Below are 17,691 nucleotides of genomic sequence, written 5' to 3'. Positions count from 1 at the left end.
CTCGTTCTTTAAGATCGGGTAAGAAGGCTCTTTCTGCTGCTGAGCAAGGCGAATATGACAGGAGAATTCGCAAGCGAATACCTGTTACGGCCAAGAATTCTAAAAAGGCCAAGTTAATGGGGGATGCGATGAAGTCTGCGCTCGTTAAGCGTTTCACTGATGGAGAGGACGAAGTGCCCCAACCAACCCCTTCTTTCCTTGAGGATGCTAGAGCTAGAGAGGTATCGCCCGTTGAGGGTTCTGGATCCGCTCCTCTTTCTCTTTCGCGAGACGAAAGTGCACGCAAGGATCCTTCTTCCGAAGTTGCTCCATCACTTGTTCAGGATGAACATACGGGTCCGATCTATCCAACTATTCCTCCTCCACGCTCGAGGGCTCTGAAGAAATCCATTGAGGAACTAGAACGTTGGATACAGACAATTGTTAATATTGTCAGTGTTGAAGGAGCTTCTTTTGAAGATTGTGAGCCCATTGTGACCCAGTGTTTGGATGATATCAAGGCTAAAGGGGATGCATCATGGACTGAGCACTGTCAGGGGGAATCGCTCTCTTGAAGGCAGAATTAGCAACTTTCAGGGAGCTGCAGCGCACCAATTTAGATTCTCGCTCTCTTGAAGGCAGAATTAGCAACTTTCAGGGAGCTGCAGCGCACCAATTTAGATTCTGAAGTGGAGCCGGCTCTTTCCTTGGCGATAATCTCCAGAGCACATCACCCAGGGACCCTTCGCAAGGACTTGTCTGACAAAAAGGCCCACATATCAGCTTTAAGGAAGCGACACTCTGCAGCATATGCTAAAATCAAAAGTGTTGCTTCTGATATCCGCGGTATCGAAAAGACTATCGTTCGATTAGAGGCCGAGTTGGACCAGAAGAAAGCCCAATTGGCCCACTATGAGGATGTCAGAAAAGAGCTTGAGCATCAAAGTGGCCAAATTTATACAGATTTTTGCCGTACGCTCCACGCGGCTGAGCGGATTCGCAAAGACATTGTTGCTGCCCCTCCAATTGAAGCAGAGCTCAGAAAGGAGATCGAGGAACAAGTTCGAGCAGCTCACTGGGAGAAACTTTCTGCCTTCAAGTCTAGGCTAAAAACCTTCAAGTTGATGAGGCCTGATGTTTAGATCTTGTTCCGTCCTTGGCTAAGGAATTTTGTATCTTTTTCATTTTGTTTGTCATCATTTTGTGTTTAGACTAACAACATTGAATGAAAATGATATCATTTTGCCTTTTATCGTCTCTTTTGCTGAAATCTGGCTTAAAACAATGGAGAATAATGCTAACACTATTGAATTTTATCGTCTCTTTTGCTGAAATCTGGCTTAAAACAATGGAGAATAATGCTAACACTATTGAAATTCTCCTTATCATTTATTAGAATAATTCCAGCAAATTACAATCGTCAGAGGTGTAGTGTTAACATGATGAAATATAAGACAGAATTACACTATAAATAGGCAATCCCTAGCCTGATTTAGCTGGGGTTTAGGGGGCTACATGATTTACGGGAAGTATCTCTTGAGGAACTTCCCATTAATTGGCATCATGAGCCTATCTCCTTTTTGATTGATGAGGCGATAAGCTCCGTTCGAATAGACTGATTCTATTACGAAGGGACCCTCCCATTTGGGATTGAACTTCCCCTTGGTTTTGTGGGTCATTACCATGGGCCGTCTGTTGGCCAAAACTAGATCGCCTTTCTTGAAAATCCGTTCCTTAACCTTTTTGTTGTAGGCTTTGGAAATACGGGCGTGATACAATTTGATCTGTTGCTGAGCTTGAAGTCGTCTGTCGTCTAAGGCTTCAAGTTCTTGCAGACGTCGTTGATGCTTTTCTTCTTCTGTTAGTCCAGTTGTGATAGCAACTCTCAGAGAAGGGATCTGGATTTCCAATGGCAATACAGCCTCGCATCCGTACACCCAGTCTTTCATCCCAATCGTGCCGGCTTTTAGAAACAAACTTTTTGAGAAGCTTCACTATGGTTTTGTTAAAAGCTTCTGCAAGACCATTTGTTGGCGGATAATATGCCGTGGATGCAACACTTTGGATTCTGAATTTGTCACAAAATCTCTGGAATCCAAAGCTGACGAATTGTGTCCCGTTGTCGTGAACTATTCGCCTCGGGACTCCAAAACGGTAGATGACGTGATGTTTGATGAACTTGATCACATTCAAAGTCTTGACTTCCTTCAGTGGGATAGCCTCCGCCCATTTGGAGAAATAGTCGGTTACGGCTAGAATGAACCGGTGTCCCTTGGACGTCGGAGGGGAAATCGGTCCGACGATATCCATACCCCACATTTCGAATGGCCAAGTTGCCGATGTGGGGTGTAAGTTCCCTGGCGCTTGGTAGATGAAGTCTCCATGAATTTGGCACGCGTGACAACGTTTAGCGTAGTCAACCGCGTCTGAAAACATCTTCGGCCAATAATAGCCGATTCGTCGGAGGCGATCTCCTAATTTAGCTCCAGGCTGATGAGCTCCGCACATTCCGTCGTGATCTTCCTTGAGGGCCTGTTTTGCTTCCTTCCGAGAGAGGCATCGAAGCAAAACTCCGTCATACGATTTGCGATACAGGACTTGAGAAGTTGCATCGTAATAGAATCGGAGGGCCTTTCTTTTGATAGAGGCCGCTTCCCTAGGGTCATCGGGCAGGATTCCGTATAGGACATAGTCGATGTATGGGAATCTCTAATCTCTAGACTCAAATTCCATAGAGGTTGTACAGACTTCTCCTGTCGGTGTCTCGTCTGAGTTTTCTTCCATAGGAATTTTGGAAAAGTATAATTTCCATCCCGCGACTGGAATCGTTGTTTCAGCCTCCGGTGGCAATGCTAATGAAGTTGCCAAGGAGGCTAAAGCATCTGCATAAGCATTCTGAGCTCGTGGTACATATTCGATAAAGAAACCTTCGAACTTTTGAGCTTGCTTTAGCACTGCGAAGTAGTACGGGATTAGATCTTCGTGACGTACTTCGTATTCCCCTCGGACTTGGTTAACGATGAGCTGAGAGTCACCGTAAGCCTCGAGGTGCTGAATATTAAGTTCTTCAGCTAACTGCATTCCTAATAGCAGAGCATTATACTCGGCTACATTGTTGGTGCAGGGTTCGATTAAGGAAAATCCTCTTGGGATTACATGGCCGTTCGGAGAGATTAGCACTACTCCCACTCCCGCGGTAATTGCTCCATGAGGGTTTGCTCTGGATGCACCGTCGAAGAATAACTTCCACACTTGCGTAGCTTCTTGAGTAGCGCAAGCTTTGGCGACTTCGTCGGGTAATTCTTCATACAACTTAGACGTTCCTGATACTGGATGATCCCAATCTGGATGTTGTTCCTCTCGGATAAATCCTGATTCAATTAATTTCTTAACCTCTGCCTCGATGGCTTCCATTATCTGCGGACGAAACCGTCTTTGCTGTTGCTTGACAGGTTTGGCATCCGGTTTGATATCGAGGCGGTGCATTGCTACATTGGGATCGAGTCCGGGCATATCTTCATAGTTCCACGCAAAGACATCGATGTACTCCCTGATGATAGCAATTAACTCCTCCTTTTCATTTGAGGGAAGACTATCGCTGATGAATATCGGCTTTGGGTTGGCCTCGTCGCCCATGTTAACTTGGACTATTTTATCCTCAGTGGGGGGTTCTCTCTGTTCGAACCTGTCACCATACTGCATATTGGATCGAGTCCGGGCATATCTTCATAGTTCCACGCAAAGACATCGATGTACTCCCTGATGATAGCAATTAACTCCTCCTTTTCATTTGAGGGAAGACTATCGCTGATGAATATCGGCTTTGGGTTGTCCTCGTCGCCCATGTTAACTTGGACTATTTTATCCTCAGTGGGGGGTTCTCTCTGTTCGAACCTGTCACCATACTACATATTCAGATGATGAACCCACGGGTCTTCCCATGTCGGTATTTGATCATCGTCGGCTGGAGTGCGAGGACCTCGATCGAAGTATAGACCTTCTCCGAGTGTGAAATCGTACCCTTGCTTTTTCATGAGCTTGCGCGCTTCCGGACTATACTTAGATAAGTGCCGACCAGGTTTGTCATCATCTTCATCTTCACTTAGGAAATGATCTGGTAACGGAGAGATTTTTCCTTTACCGTAAATTACTTCTTTTGCACCTCCTATCTTGTTCGGGATGATCATGGTTGTTCCGAAAGAATGCTGGAGGCGCTCCTTTGTTACATAGGATGATCGAAGCGGCATATACAAATCGGTATTATTGTACAATTCTGTTATCACATCATCAAGAGAAAAGGAGTACTCTAAATCATTATTTATTTTATTAGTGGCAAGTTGCCAGTTACAACTGCCATCTGACGATTGATCATCGTCAAGATTGATTACAAAGGGTACAATGTCATTTAAAACAAAACCACCATCATAATCGAATCCGGCTTCAGAATCAGCTTCTTCTCCGCTGTCTGTGCCCTGGGCCGATGGTTCAGTATCGGATTCGTTACCATAAAGGAGAGAATCAGTGAAATAATTCTCAAACCCTTTAAATGGTTATTTATCCGCGACCACCGTCCTGACCCTTCCATCAGTGTCGACATATTTCAAACACTGATGTAGGGTGGAGGGAACTATAACATTACTATGGACCCAAGGCCGACCCAATAGTAAGTTATATGATGTCTCAGCATCAATCACGTAACACGTGACCTCCGTCTTCAGATCACCCATTTGGCACTTTATCCGGATCTTTCCCAAAGGCCTTGACCCGCTGGTGTTGAATCCGTAAATGACCGTGCCCATAGATGCTAATTTGCTGACTGGAATGCCAAGGTTGCCTCGTGTAGATCTCAGATCCGATTTTTACCTCTCTCGAATTCCTGCCTTTTTTGACGTGGACGTTCGCCGAGAATCAGATCTGAATCTTCAAGTCCTCAAGTCTTCGAAACTCTATGCTCAGTCTCCAATCCGGCAGAGTAACGGCTCTCCAAGTTCCAACCTCCAAAAATAATCCACCCTTGGCCTATTTATAGGCACCCAGATCTGTGCCTAGGCACAGATCTGGGCTGAGGTGGCTCGGCCACAAGTGGCCGGCGGCCACCGAGCCACCTCAGGGTGGCTCGGCTTGGGCCGAGCCACCCTGAAGTGGCTCGGTTTCGGCCGAGCCCCTCAGGGTGTTTTGGGTTCCTGTCGTTTTGTCGTTGTTCCTATTTTGTGGTTGATTTGGACTCTGATTGTTTGATTTGATTTGGCAGTAGATCCGATTCCTGATTAGGCAGTAAATCCACTTCTGAGTTCGAGTCCGAAACCAATCTTGATTCGGTCGTGGTTCATTCGAGTTCGCTCTTGTTTGGATGACTCGTTGACTCCTCGAACCGTTGGCTTGATTCCGCACGTAAATGGATGCATTATGTTGCTCGCGTGCGATTCGTCAACTTTGTCGCCTCGTTGGTTCGTCGGTTTATGCCGAGCTATGCTAAGGGACCTATAAGCAATTTTATATGCCTACAGATACCCCCTCCAAAGTATTTCAGCCTCGTTCTTTTATAGAAGAGTCTGGAATACTTTGGATATGATTGTCCCAACCTTCAGTCGGCGTAATGGGACTTTGGAATGACTTCCGTTCTTGATTCCTTCAATCCTCCAGGCTATTCGGTGCTTTGTCGAATGTCTGTAAGAGTTCCGGTGCTGCATTTATTGTCTGACCGTTGTCGGAATTTTAAACTTGAAGTCGATTCCTGATTTTTTAATCTTTAGCTGACCATCGATTGTTCGCGATGCGTTGTCCGGTGTATTGTTGTTGAGTTATCCTTAAGAATATTTATGAAAAATATTCTCCAGGAACTTCTCAACAAAAGTTAGGGAACAGTTTATACTCATATACCTTATTGGAGTAATTTCTTTGCCCAAATGAGCTGAACCGGCTTGATAATGAGCCAAAAAAGGCAGTAATTAGGCTCAAAAAATCTTCTGATCCTTCCAAATACGTGGGAGAGGCAAGAATAAACCAAGGACTGAACCCTCGGTCGATTTGAAGTTGTTTCGATGCTCGATCCATCTTCAATTTGAATTCTGGTTCAAACCAGGTCTGGTCCGGTTCAACTTGGCCTGGTCCGGTTAAACTAGGCTTGGTTCAACATTATAAAAGAGGGTTCTTTTTTTCTCTCCTTTTCCTCCTCTAGGGCCGGCCCCCCCTTTACTCCTCCTTCTTGGATTCCTTTTCCCTCTTGCATTCTCTTTCCCTCAAATCTTTATAAATACCCTAGATCCATCATTCCCTTAGATCTTAGACTAAAAAATAACTCAAAAATCTCTAAATAAAAATTTCTCTCAGGCCCCTCGAACACGTGGTCTGAGCCTCTTTCAAGATTTGATTTTTATTGGATCCACAAGCTTTTCCTCAGGTAAATCCTCAACTATTTTAGCATATTTTATGCTTAATTCAATTTATGAATTTGTGGGGTCGCATGCGAGGGTTAGGATTAAGATTTGGCGCCTCGAGCTCACCTTTCAGGGGGGGAAGAATTGCAAAAAAGAAGAACTTTTTCTAGATCTGATTCCTTAACTTATTTTACAGGTCTCTATGTCTCGTATTGCGAGGGGTCAATCCTCTACCATGTCGGCTGATGGCGCACCTCCCTCTTATGCTGGTGAGCTATTTTTGAAAATTTACAAATTAGTCCATTTTTTCTTGGAAATTTACAAATTGGTCCTTTTCACCCCATTTTGTTCTCCTTGGCGAGGCAATCGGGAAGAGCCTTGATTCTCCTTGGCGAGGATCGACGCTTTAAAGATATGTTTTGCTTGGTCAAAATCATATCTCAAAATCAATAAAGGGGCGTTTTGACGCTGCATTGTGCCTTATAAGGCAGGGATATATTGTCGATATACCCTATCTTATGAACGCACAATGTGGTCAAATCGTCTCACCCTTTATAAGGCAACGACTCTATCTTACCCATTCGTAAGATGAGTTCAATTTCCTTTTATAGCTGGAATTAACAAACGTTTCATTGCTTGTTTTCAGTTGAGCATCTTTCCGGAGCATTTTCATCTCATGCGGTGAGCGGACGTCGTGGGGATGCTTTATCATCGGTTCCCACCAGACAGGCTATCGGTCCACTTCCTCGGTCGAGTCCCGAAATCATCCTAATATCCGACGATGAAGGGGAAGATGATCCCATTGCTGCAATTATGTCTGACCAAGAATCTGTCTTCCTGGTCTCTGAATCCTTGCAGGACATCCTCCAAAAAGTAGAGAAGGTTATACAACAAACGCTCACCGCCATTAGCTCCGGACGGAGAAGACATTATGATTTGCTCCCTTTCATAACAGATAGTCTTAAATACATTCAGCGTGTAGGTGGCATCCGGCTAGCTGGACAATGTGAGATAAGGTTGACCTGCTTAGAGGAACTCAGAGTCCTCCTCTTCAAGGTCCTCATTCTCAAGCTCGCCACTCTTCGCCAATTGCCCACGAGTGTGATTGCTAATCGAAGAGTAATCCACTCTCTCCCCAAATGTCTCCTCCGGGTCAGTCTCCTCAGAGATGATCTCTCAATCCTCTGAAAGTGTTGACCACACCTCCCCGCTGCTAATGGATCCTTCCATCTCAGAAACACTCGAATCTGAATCTGCCATTCCTACCAGAAGTCACCTATCAGCCTCCAATGGTACCATCCAAGGGGAGAGGACTCTAAAAGATTTTGAGCTCGAGAGCGCCAGGGTTCAAAATGTTTATAGAGTAGAGCTGGAGGTTCTTCACGCGTTGCGTCGAGAAGACGTAACCGCCAATGCTGCCGCCATTCTTGCTTATACCAAGCTTCAGAAGGAAGAAGAGGAGAGGGTTCGAGTGGAACACGCCGAGAAACTTGCCACTGTTAAGGCTAAGATTGCTTCCTTCAGTTTGTTAGATCTGATTTGAAACGTCTCCTTGTATCTGCACTTGGTTTGACTTTATTTGCTGAATGTTTTGACCTTTGATCTTTTTAGTGGAACTGATTTTTGTCTTTTTATCTTTAAGTCCATAGAATACCAAAATAGAAGAACACTAAAGGGTAATACAAAATATTACAATAATAGCAGTGGCTACAACATTAATACATGTTTTATAAGTCAAAGGTACTACAAAAGTGAACATAATTAACTCCTATTAAGATTTTCCTCTAAAGCTAATATTCAAATTCAGGGTCTGCAATGCCCTTATCCTTGCCAGTTGTATGACCTGCGAGTGGATTCAAAAACAATAGGGGTGAGCCTAAGGCCCAATAGGTAACCATATTGACTTTAGGATTTTTGGCTAACCCCCAGCCCTCAACGGATTTGATTAGCCTTTACCGACTACCGTTTGAGTCGGGCTAGCATGCGAATTGTCTAATTCCGTTCTGCATGTAACGTTGTGCTGAGAGAGTGAATTCTCTCAGGCTTTGTTGCTACGACTTCGAATACGTAGACTTCGCTATAGTTATGGGGATAGGCTACCCAGCAATGTGTATTAGACGTTGACTTATCCCTACTTAGGTTTCGGGATAAAATACCCCAGAATCGAACTCTGGTGTCTTTTTCTACGGAGAAAGACTAAACCGGCGACGCGTGTTAGGTGTCGGCATATCCTTTCTTAGGATTCAGGATGAAATTCCCCATGCGTGTAAGGCATGGATTTTGGTGTTATTAATAACAACCTGCCACAATGTTGAATATGTGAACGGGTGTTCTTCTTCTTCTTTTTTTTTAACGGTTAAGAACTAACCGGCAGCGCGGGTTAAGCGCAGACTTATCCTTGCTTAGGTTTCAGGATAGAATACCCCAGAATTAAACTCTGGTGTCTTTTTCTACGGAAAAAGACTAAACCGGCAGCGCGTGTTAGGCGCAGACTTATCCCTGCTTAGGATTCGGGATAAACTTCCTAGGATGAATCCTAGATTGATAAATTTTGGAAAAGATCAGTGCGAAAAAGGAAGAATTTTATATTCTATTTCCCGGTCTTCTTTTTTGGTGAAGGCAGACCCGAATAGTCAAGGAAGGAATAATTTTATATTCTATTCCTTGATTCTGGAAAGGAAGAATTTTATATTCTATTTCCAGCGCAAAAGAAACTAGAAGTGGGATCTCCACCCCGAGAATCTGGGAAATCTAGATAAACCTGCCTTTTATAGTACTGGTTATCTAAACTGAAAAAAGAGTTCTTCGTTTATCGAAGTGAAACTTCAACTTTGGTTATAGCCATGAGAGGGCTTACCCAAGGAGAAGAAGAAGGGAGTTCTTTCGTTTATCGAAAGGGGACTCCAAAATGAAAGTGGACCTCTTGTTCATGGAAAGAGTCAAGAGGGCCAGAAAGACATTTTTGGTGGACCCGCTGTCAATTGAAGTTGATCAGTGAGGGATTTTGATGGTGAAAAAGATTTTGGGTTATCCTCTAGAATATTAAGTTAAATATTCTTCAAGGAACTTCCCGGTAAATGGGTTATCCTGAATGTACTAGGGATAATACTTTTTCAGAAACTTCCCATTTATTGGCATTAATTGCCTGGTACCTTCCTGAGTAATCAGGCGATATGCACCGTTTGAGTAGACTATGTCTATCACAAATGGGCCTTCCCATTTGGGTTCGAATTTACCTTTCTTCTTGGAATTAAGGATTATCGGTCGGCGAGCAGCGAGGACCAGATCTCCTTCCTTGAAGCTTCTCTGTTGGACTCTTTTGTTAAAAGACCGAGATATTCTGGCTTGATAGAACTCGATGTGTTGTTGAGCCTCCAAGCGCTTTTCATCCAACCTCTCAAGTTCTTCGAGATGTTTTTGATGCTGTTCCTCTGTCGTCATCTTCGTCGCGAGGGCGATCCGAAGGGATGGAATTTGGATCTCCAATGGTAGCACAGCTTCACATCCGTATACCAACGAATACAGGGTGGCTCCTGTAGGTGTGCGTATGGTGGTGCGATAAGCCCAGAGTTCTTCACCGAGTTTATCGTCCCAGTCTCGTTTATTGGTCTTCACGAGCTTTGACAGGATCTTAATGATCGTCTTGTTGAACGCCTCAGCTAATCCATTTGCGGCGGGATAATAAGCTGTCGACGAAACATCTTCGATTTTGAACTTGTCACAGAACCTGATCGTATATGGGTATGCAGAGCTGATGCGTCCTTACTGTGACTAACAGCTCAGTTTCGGGAGGCTGCGCAAGTGAAACCGCTAGTGCTGCCAGTGCATCCGCATAAGCGTTCTGGAGACGGGGGATATATTCAATGAAGAATTCTTCAAAAGATTCTGCCATCTTGATGGCCTCCTGGTGGTATGGGATTAGGTCTTGGTTCCTGACTTTATATTCTCCACGGACTTGGTTGACTATCAATTGAGAATCCCCAAAGGCTTCGAGATATTCGACCCCCAGTTCTTTAGCGAAACTGAGTCCAATGAGAAGCGCGTTGTACTCGGCCACGTTATTGGAGCACGGATTAGTCAACGAATAAGCTCGAGGCATTACATGCTTCCCTGGGGAGATTAGGACAACCCCAACCCCGGAGGAAACTGTAGAACCTCCCGGGGTTATTACCCTATTAACTGCCCTCGAAGCACCATCGAAATATAATTGCCATACTTGCTGGTGTGACGTAGTGTTAACCTCGTGGGTTTCATCCGGCAAATCATCATATACTTCTGCCACATCTGCGGTCGGGTTTGCCGCCAAGAGATCACAAATCGTTTGTCCCTTCCCGGCGGTATAACGTACGGGTCTCGATATTGTAAAAGAACCGTGGTGCTCTTCGGCGAATAGATTCTTTTTCTTTTACATCCTCCGGCAAGATGCCATATTGGACGTAGTCAATGATAGGAAAACGCCAATCTCGGGACTCAGACCCAATTTGAGTTGAATTCACCTCTTTGGCGTTTATGTCTCCGTCATCTTCCTCTTCAATATCCCTATCGTATATGGGTACGCAGAGTTGATGCGTTCTTACTGTGACTAACAGCTCAGTTTTGGGAGGCTGCGCAAGTGATACCGCTAGTGCTGCCAGTGCATCCGCATAAGCGTTCTGGAGGCGAGGGATGTATTCGATAAAGAATTCTTCAAAAGTTTCGGCCATTCTGATGGCTTCCTGATGGTATGGGATCAAGTCTGGATTTCTGACTTCATACTCACCGCGAACTTGGTTGACTATCAATTGCGAATCTCCAAAAGCTTCGAGATATTCGACCCCCAGTTCTTTAGCGAAACTGAGTCCAATGAGAAGCGCGTTGTACTCGGCCACGTTATTGGAGCACGGATTAGTCAACGAATAAGCTCGAGGCATTACATGCTTCCCTGGGGAGATTAGGACAACCCCAACCCCGGAGGAAACTGTAGAACCTCCCGGGGTTATTACCCTATTAACTGCCCTCAAAGCACCATCAAAATATAATTACCATACTTGCTGGTGTGACGTAGTGTTAACCTCGTGGGTTTCATCTGGCAAATCATCATATACCTCTGCCGTATCTGTGGTCGGGTTTGCCGCCAAAAGATCACAAATCGCTTGTCCTTTGATCGACTTCTGTTGTTTGAAGTGCAAATCATATTGGGACAAGAGAAGAGCCCATTTCACTAACCGCCAATTCATAGAGGTCGGTTGCGTCATAAACACCCGTACTGGGTTAACATTGGAGATGACGTAAATTGTCTGTCCAACCAAGTAATGCCGCATCTTTTGCATCGCGAATACCAATGCGAGACATTCTTTCTCAATCATCGGATATCGAGACTTGGCTCCTATTAAGGTCCGACTTAGGTAATAAACTGTCTGTTCATGACCGTTATCGTCGTCTTGTGCTAGTAAAGCACTTATCGAGTGGTTCATCGCCTTGATGTAAATCAAGAACGGTTTACCCGATTTCGGTGCAACGAGAACAGGAGGATTCACCAGATACGTTTTGATATCTTCGAATGCTTTTTGGCAGGCGTTGTCCCAAATGAATGACAACCCTTTCTTGTTTAGCTTAGAAGAGGTTTGAGATGAACCGCCGGATGTAAGCTAGCCGCCCTTGCAATCCTCTGAGCTCTCTCAGATTTCTAGGAGGTTGCAGCTCGTGTATCGCCTTCACCTTATCGGGATCGATATGTATACCTTTAGTGGTGACGACGAATCCAAGAAATTTTCCGCTAGACATTCCAAGGAAGGATTTAGTAGGGTTCATCTTCAATTGGTGACTCCTCATGAGATTGAACATCGTCTTCAAGTCCTTGATGTGATCTTCTTTGTTGCGGCTTTTTACAACCAAATCATCAACGTAGCATTCGACTGTTTTCCTGAGATGTTCTTGGAAAATCTTAGTCATTGCTCGTTGATACGTGGCGCCTGCATTCTTTAGACCGAATGGCATCACCGTGTAGCAAAAGACACCGAGGGGCGTTCTGAACGCTGTATGCTTCTCGTCATCTGGGTGCATCTTGATTTGGTTATATCCTGAAAACCCATCCATGAAAGACATCCTTTCAAATCCGCATGTATTATCGATAATGACATCCGTGATTGGGAGAGGAAAGTCGTCTTTTGGGCATGCCGTATTCAGGTCCCTGAAATCAATGCAAATCCTGATTTTACCGTTCTTCTTCATGACCGGAACGATATTGGCTAACCAATCTGGATGTTGTTCCTCTCGGATAAATCCTGATTCGATTAACTTCTTAACCTCTACCTCAATGGCTTCTCGATGGCTTCCATTATCTGCGGACGCAACCGTCTTTGCTGTTGCTTGACAGGTTTGGCGTCCGGCTTGATATCGAGGCGGTGCATTGCCACATTGGGGTCGAGCCCTGGCATATCCTCGTAGTTCCAAGCGAATATGTCAATATACTCCCTGATGAGAGCAATTAACTCCTCCTTCTCATTTGAGGGAAGACTATCGCTGATGAATATCGGCTTTGGGTTGGCCTCGTCGCCCATGTTAACTTGGACTGTTTTATCCTCAGTGGGGGGTTCTCTCTGTTCAAACCTGTCACCATACTACATATTCAGATGATGAACCCACGGGTCTTCCCATGTCGGCATTTGATCATCGTCCTCCATTGTAGACGGATCAGCTGTAGCCATGTTTACCATTAGGGCTTTGAATGCCTCCCCTAAACTTGTGTCGGAATCCTCAGCTGAAGAATCAAAAGAGTATCCTTTCTTAGTTTTGTTAGCAATTTGATCGATAATTTGCCAACCATATTCATCATCGGATGAGGAAACATAGCCTAAGCCTCGCCCGTATTTATAATAATCCTCTGGTCTCCCTTTTGGTACATATACCGCTTTGGCTGGAGTACGAGGACCTCGATCGAAGTATAAACCTTCTCCGAGTGTGAAATCGTACCCCTGCTTTTCCATGAGCTTGCGCGCTTCCGGACTATACTTAGATAAATGCCGACCAGGTTTGTCATCATCTTCATCTTCACTTAGGAAATGATCTGGTAACGGAGAGCTTTTTCCTTTACCGTAAATTACTTCTTTTGCACCTCCTATCTTGTTCGGGATGATCATGGTTGTTCCGAAAAAATGCTGGAGGCGCTCCTTTGTTACATAGGATGATCGAAGCGGCATATACAAATCGGTATTATTGTACAATTCTGTTATCACATCATCAAGAGACAGGGAGTACTCTAAACCATTATTTATTTCATTAGTGGCAAGTTGTCAATTACAACTGCCATCTGACGATTGATCATCGTCAAGATTGATTACAAAGGGTATAATGTCATTTAAAACAAAACCACCATTGTAATCGAATCCGGCTTCGGAATCAGCTTCTCCTCCGCTGTCTGTACCCTGGACTGATGGTTCTGTATCGGATTCGTTACCATAAAGAAGAGAATCAGTGAAATAATTCTCAAACCCTTTAAATGGTTGTTTATCCGTGACCACCGTCCTGACCCTTCCATCAGTGTCGACATATTTCAGACACTGATGTAGGGTGGAGGGAACTATAACATTACTATGGATCCAAGGCCAACCCAGTAGTAAGTTATATGATGTCTCAGCATCAATCACATAACACGTGACTTCCGTCTTCAGATCGCCCATTTGGCACTTTATCCGGATCTTTCCCAAAGGCCTTGACCCGCTGGTGTTGAATCCGTAAATGACTGTGCCTGTAGATGCCAATTTACTGACTGGAATGCCAAGGTTATGCATAAGGCGAAGCGGCATAATACTCACAGCAGAACCCGGATCCACTTGGATTCGGTTGACTTCGCTGGAGCCAATGTATCCGATAAAATATAGCGGTCGATCGTGGTTCGAATTCTTCGTCTGCATGTCCTCTTTGGTGAAGGTAATGCAGGGAAGGTTTTTAGTAGCTATGTTGCAATGTTGACTCAGCAGTTCCGGCTGTTCAGGTACTGGCTTGACTTGAGTCAGGAACACTTCTGAGTTGGCCAAAGCTTCTTGCAAAGCCTCTCTGGTTTCCTTGGATAACCGCAGCAATTCATATAGTGTTACCCGTGCTGGAATGTTGGCTAGTTGAGCCATTATATCGAAGGTTTGCGGAGTCTTCGAGCTTTTCGGTTTGTCTTTTCCAATCGGGCGACTGAAACGAGACTGCTTCGGATTCTGAACTTCTTGGGGATTCTTCTCTTTCGGTTTATTCACCGACTGTCGTCGAGCCTCTTCACCCGGTGTAGGACTTGTAATCACCCCCATCTCCGTGAGAGTTTTGGCTGGTCCCTGTTTACTCACCCCCTACTCACTAGGTGGTGGATAGTTGTAGTGATACTCGTTTTCGCTTCGGGTCACAAAAACTTCTTGTTCTTCTTCGGAGAGCGGGAAAGCTAGGATTCTTTCGTCATCTTCCCCTGGGATAGCAGAGACTCCGCAGCAAGATTTTCCTTTCCCTTTAGACTTCTTCCCGAATGACGACCCGGCCCATTGTTCATCTTCAATCAGATCGGGGTGAACCCAAAGGATTTCGCCGTTTGGGGCTGTGTGTGGCACAAGCCCTTTTTGGCGCTGTCCATGTGGGTCGTCGTTTACTGTCTTCATTCCCACTTTGGTGATGCGTTTTGGTTCAAACCACGCCGTGGGCACTGATCCAAAACTGATTGAAACCGCGTTTGCTCCAACATTCTTGGACGGCTTCGGGGTGATAACGCCTACATCAATTAGCGCCTGGAGTGATGGACCGCTCTATGGTATGCGCAATACTTCGGATCCGTCACTTTGTTAGCCCCTTCTTGATCTACGATCGCTGGCAGCTGAATTTTTTTGTTCTCCAATAGGTACTTAAAGATGCCGGGAACTTCGTCATCTTTGAAAGAGTACACTTTGGGAAACCTCGGCTCTGAAGATTTCTGCTTCTGAGGCCGTTGTTGCCATTGTGACTGCGAGTGTTGTGACGCTCGTTGCTGCTGCTGCTGTTGCTGAGGTTGCAATTGAAAGGTTTGATTAGCATCAACTGCATTAGCATGTGCCTTACCTTTCCCCCTCGGGTTGAAATTCTGTGCGGGAGCATTCGTCGCCTGTTGGCCTCTCTCCGCCTTCTTTCTCCTGAGGAATCGCTCTGCTTGCTCCCCCGGACTTTTAGATCCTTCCATGTCTTGGACGGTGCTGTCCCCATTGCTTCCAACACGTCCAATGCGAGGTTGTTGTGGCAAGTCTGGAGGATGAATTCCTCGGTGATCGGGTCTCGGCAGTTCATCGCTTTATTCCAGAACCTTTTGACGAAGGTGTCGACTAATTCTCCGTCCTTCTGTTTCTCGTCCAGCAATGATCCGATGGATACCTCTGTGTCGTCATCGAAGAAGTTGGCGAGAAATTTGGTCTCCATGTCGTCCCAGCTATTTATGCTTCCTGGCTTGAGGCGACGATACCAATCGAAGGCGGCTCCGCGAAGAATGCCAACGAATGACCGCACCATCAGAGGCTCATGGCCGGAGATTACCCCCATGTGTGATTTAAAATAAATCAAATGTTAAGTGGGGGAACCCATCTCATTAAACGGCGTGAAGTTAATTAGGTTGAACTTCGCCGGATATGGGATTGATTCCCACTCTCTTGGGTACGGACAAGGAATGCCTGTTTTCTTCATCTCTTGAGTGGAAATCAACATGTTGATTTTGCTCTCGAGATTTTTAATCTTCAAGTTTTCCCCTGAGTCTGCATTGGCATTCTCGTTACCACCCCCTGCATTGACGGGAGGATTATTGGTGTTACGAGCCTCATTTGTGTCCTCGTCCTCCTGATGAACTTGGTTGCGACGACTTGGCTCGCCTTGCTGGTTCGTCAATGCTTGGATTTGTTGGTCATGCATTTTTCTCATGTTTTACATGGCCATCTGCATTTCGAACCTGAAGGTTTCCTGCTGCTTAGCTAAGACGTCTTCAAGCATTTTGGCCACTTGCTCCGCACTTATCATAAATACTTCGTGAGGTTGTCCCTCGCTGGATACCGTATTATCTGATGCGACTGCGGAGCCGGCATCAGATTCTTCATCTTCTGAAGGGAGTCTCGTCCGAACCCTACCATAGGTTGCTCGCTTGATGGTTCCGGACTGCAAACGGGTTCTAGGCCAGGATGCTTTCAGAATTGACTCGAAATTATCTCGCGTCGATGTTCCTCTGCTGGTCATGTTGGTGGTGACCCTCGGAAATTCTCCATCTTTATCCACCGTTCTTCTCCGTCGGAAACGCCTAGGCCTTGTTTTTAGCGTTTCGGTACTGAGCCTTTCAAACACCGAAACTCGTTCGGGGACCGCCTTGATGCAGCTGCATTCAGACAATACTACCCGAATAAGTTTGGAACAGGGGCACTGAGTTTCCTGTTCTCGGGGACTCCTTTTCCTGGTTTTATTCGTACCCCCAGCACGATAGTACAACTCGTCTGCTTGACGATCGGAGTAACTTATCGTGTGTTGGCACGACTTCTCAGGTATAACATTATCGTCATCAGACGATAATGTTTCCTTCTGAGGGGAACTGCCTTCTTCGGGCTTTCAAAAGTCACGCGCCTCGAAACATGCCTTTTGGGCGTGAGTTCTCGGCGGGCTCCTGGACTTCAATACGCAAGTTGGTACGCGTAGCTGCCCTGGTCTCTTTGTTATGTAGGAGGTGATGGCGACCCCCAGCATGCTGCGTCGTCCGGGGCTTTTTCATCGGGCTCAAACGATCTTGAATAGGAGCTTTGCTTCTCTCGTCGGGCATCGGACCGAGGCGCTCCAAGATTGGCTTCTTCCTTCGGGATGATTCTGCATGATCTCCCGGAGAAGCTATTGGGATTGCCGGCGACTTCGTTTGATTCACCGGAGGTTGAACTTTGGTTGGAGGCTGCTTCGGCCTCCACACTTGGCGTGTTGATGGCGGCTTCTTGGCCACTCTTCCTTTCTTCAATTCCTCGGCCATCTGTACGAGGATTCTTGCTTGTGCAAGTAATGCACGGCGTTTGTGAATCCGCTCTTCGAGTGTCGAACGGTTCCGTTTGACCCGGATCCATTCGTTCATCGGCGGCTTGGAGGACCCGCCATTCTTCAGTTGTTGAGGCTGTTTGCCTCTCCTATTCTTCAGATCCACGTTGTAGCGGACCCCGTCCGTGGACTCCATCGCTTTGGCGAATTGACGTGCAAGGCGTTGACGTCGCCTCTGGCGGGCTCTCTTCGAGAGAGTCACAACGCCTTCAATAGTAGAAGTGTTGACGAGGATATGTTTGACCTCGTTGGAGGTCGGTGGAACTTCACCTGACGCAACTTTGGCGTCAGCTGGGGTGAGAGC

Source organism: Asparagus officinalis, chromosome 3 (genome assembly GCF_001876935.1).
Source record: "Asparagus officinalis chromosome 3, Aspof.V1, whole genome shotgun sequence".
Taxonomy (NCBI): Eukaryota; Viridiplantae; Streptophyta; class Magnoliopsida; order Asparagales; family Asparagaceae; genus Asparagus; species Asparagus officinalis.
This window is presented reverse-complemented; position numbering follows the sequence as displayed.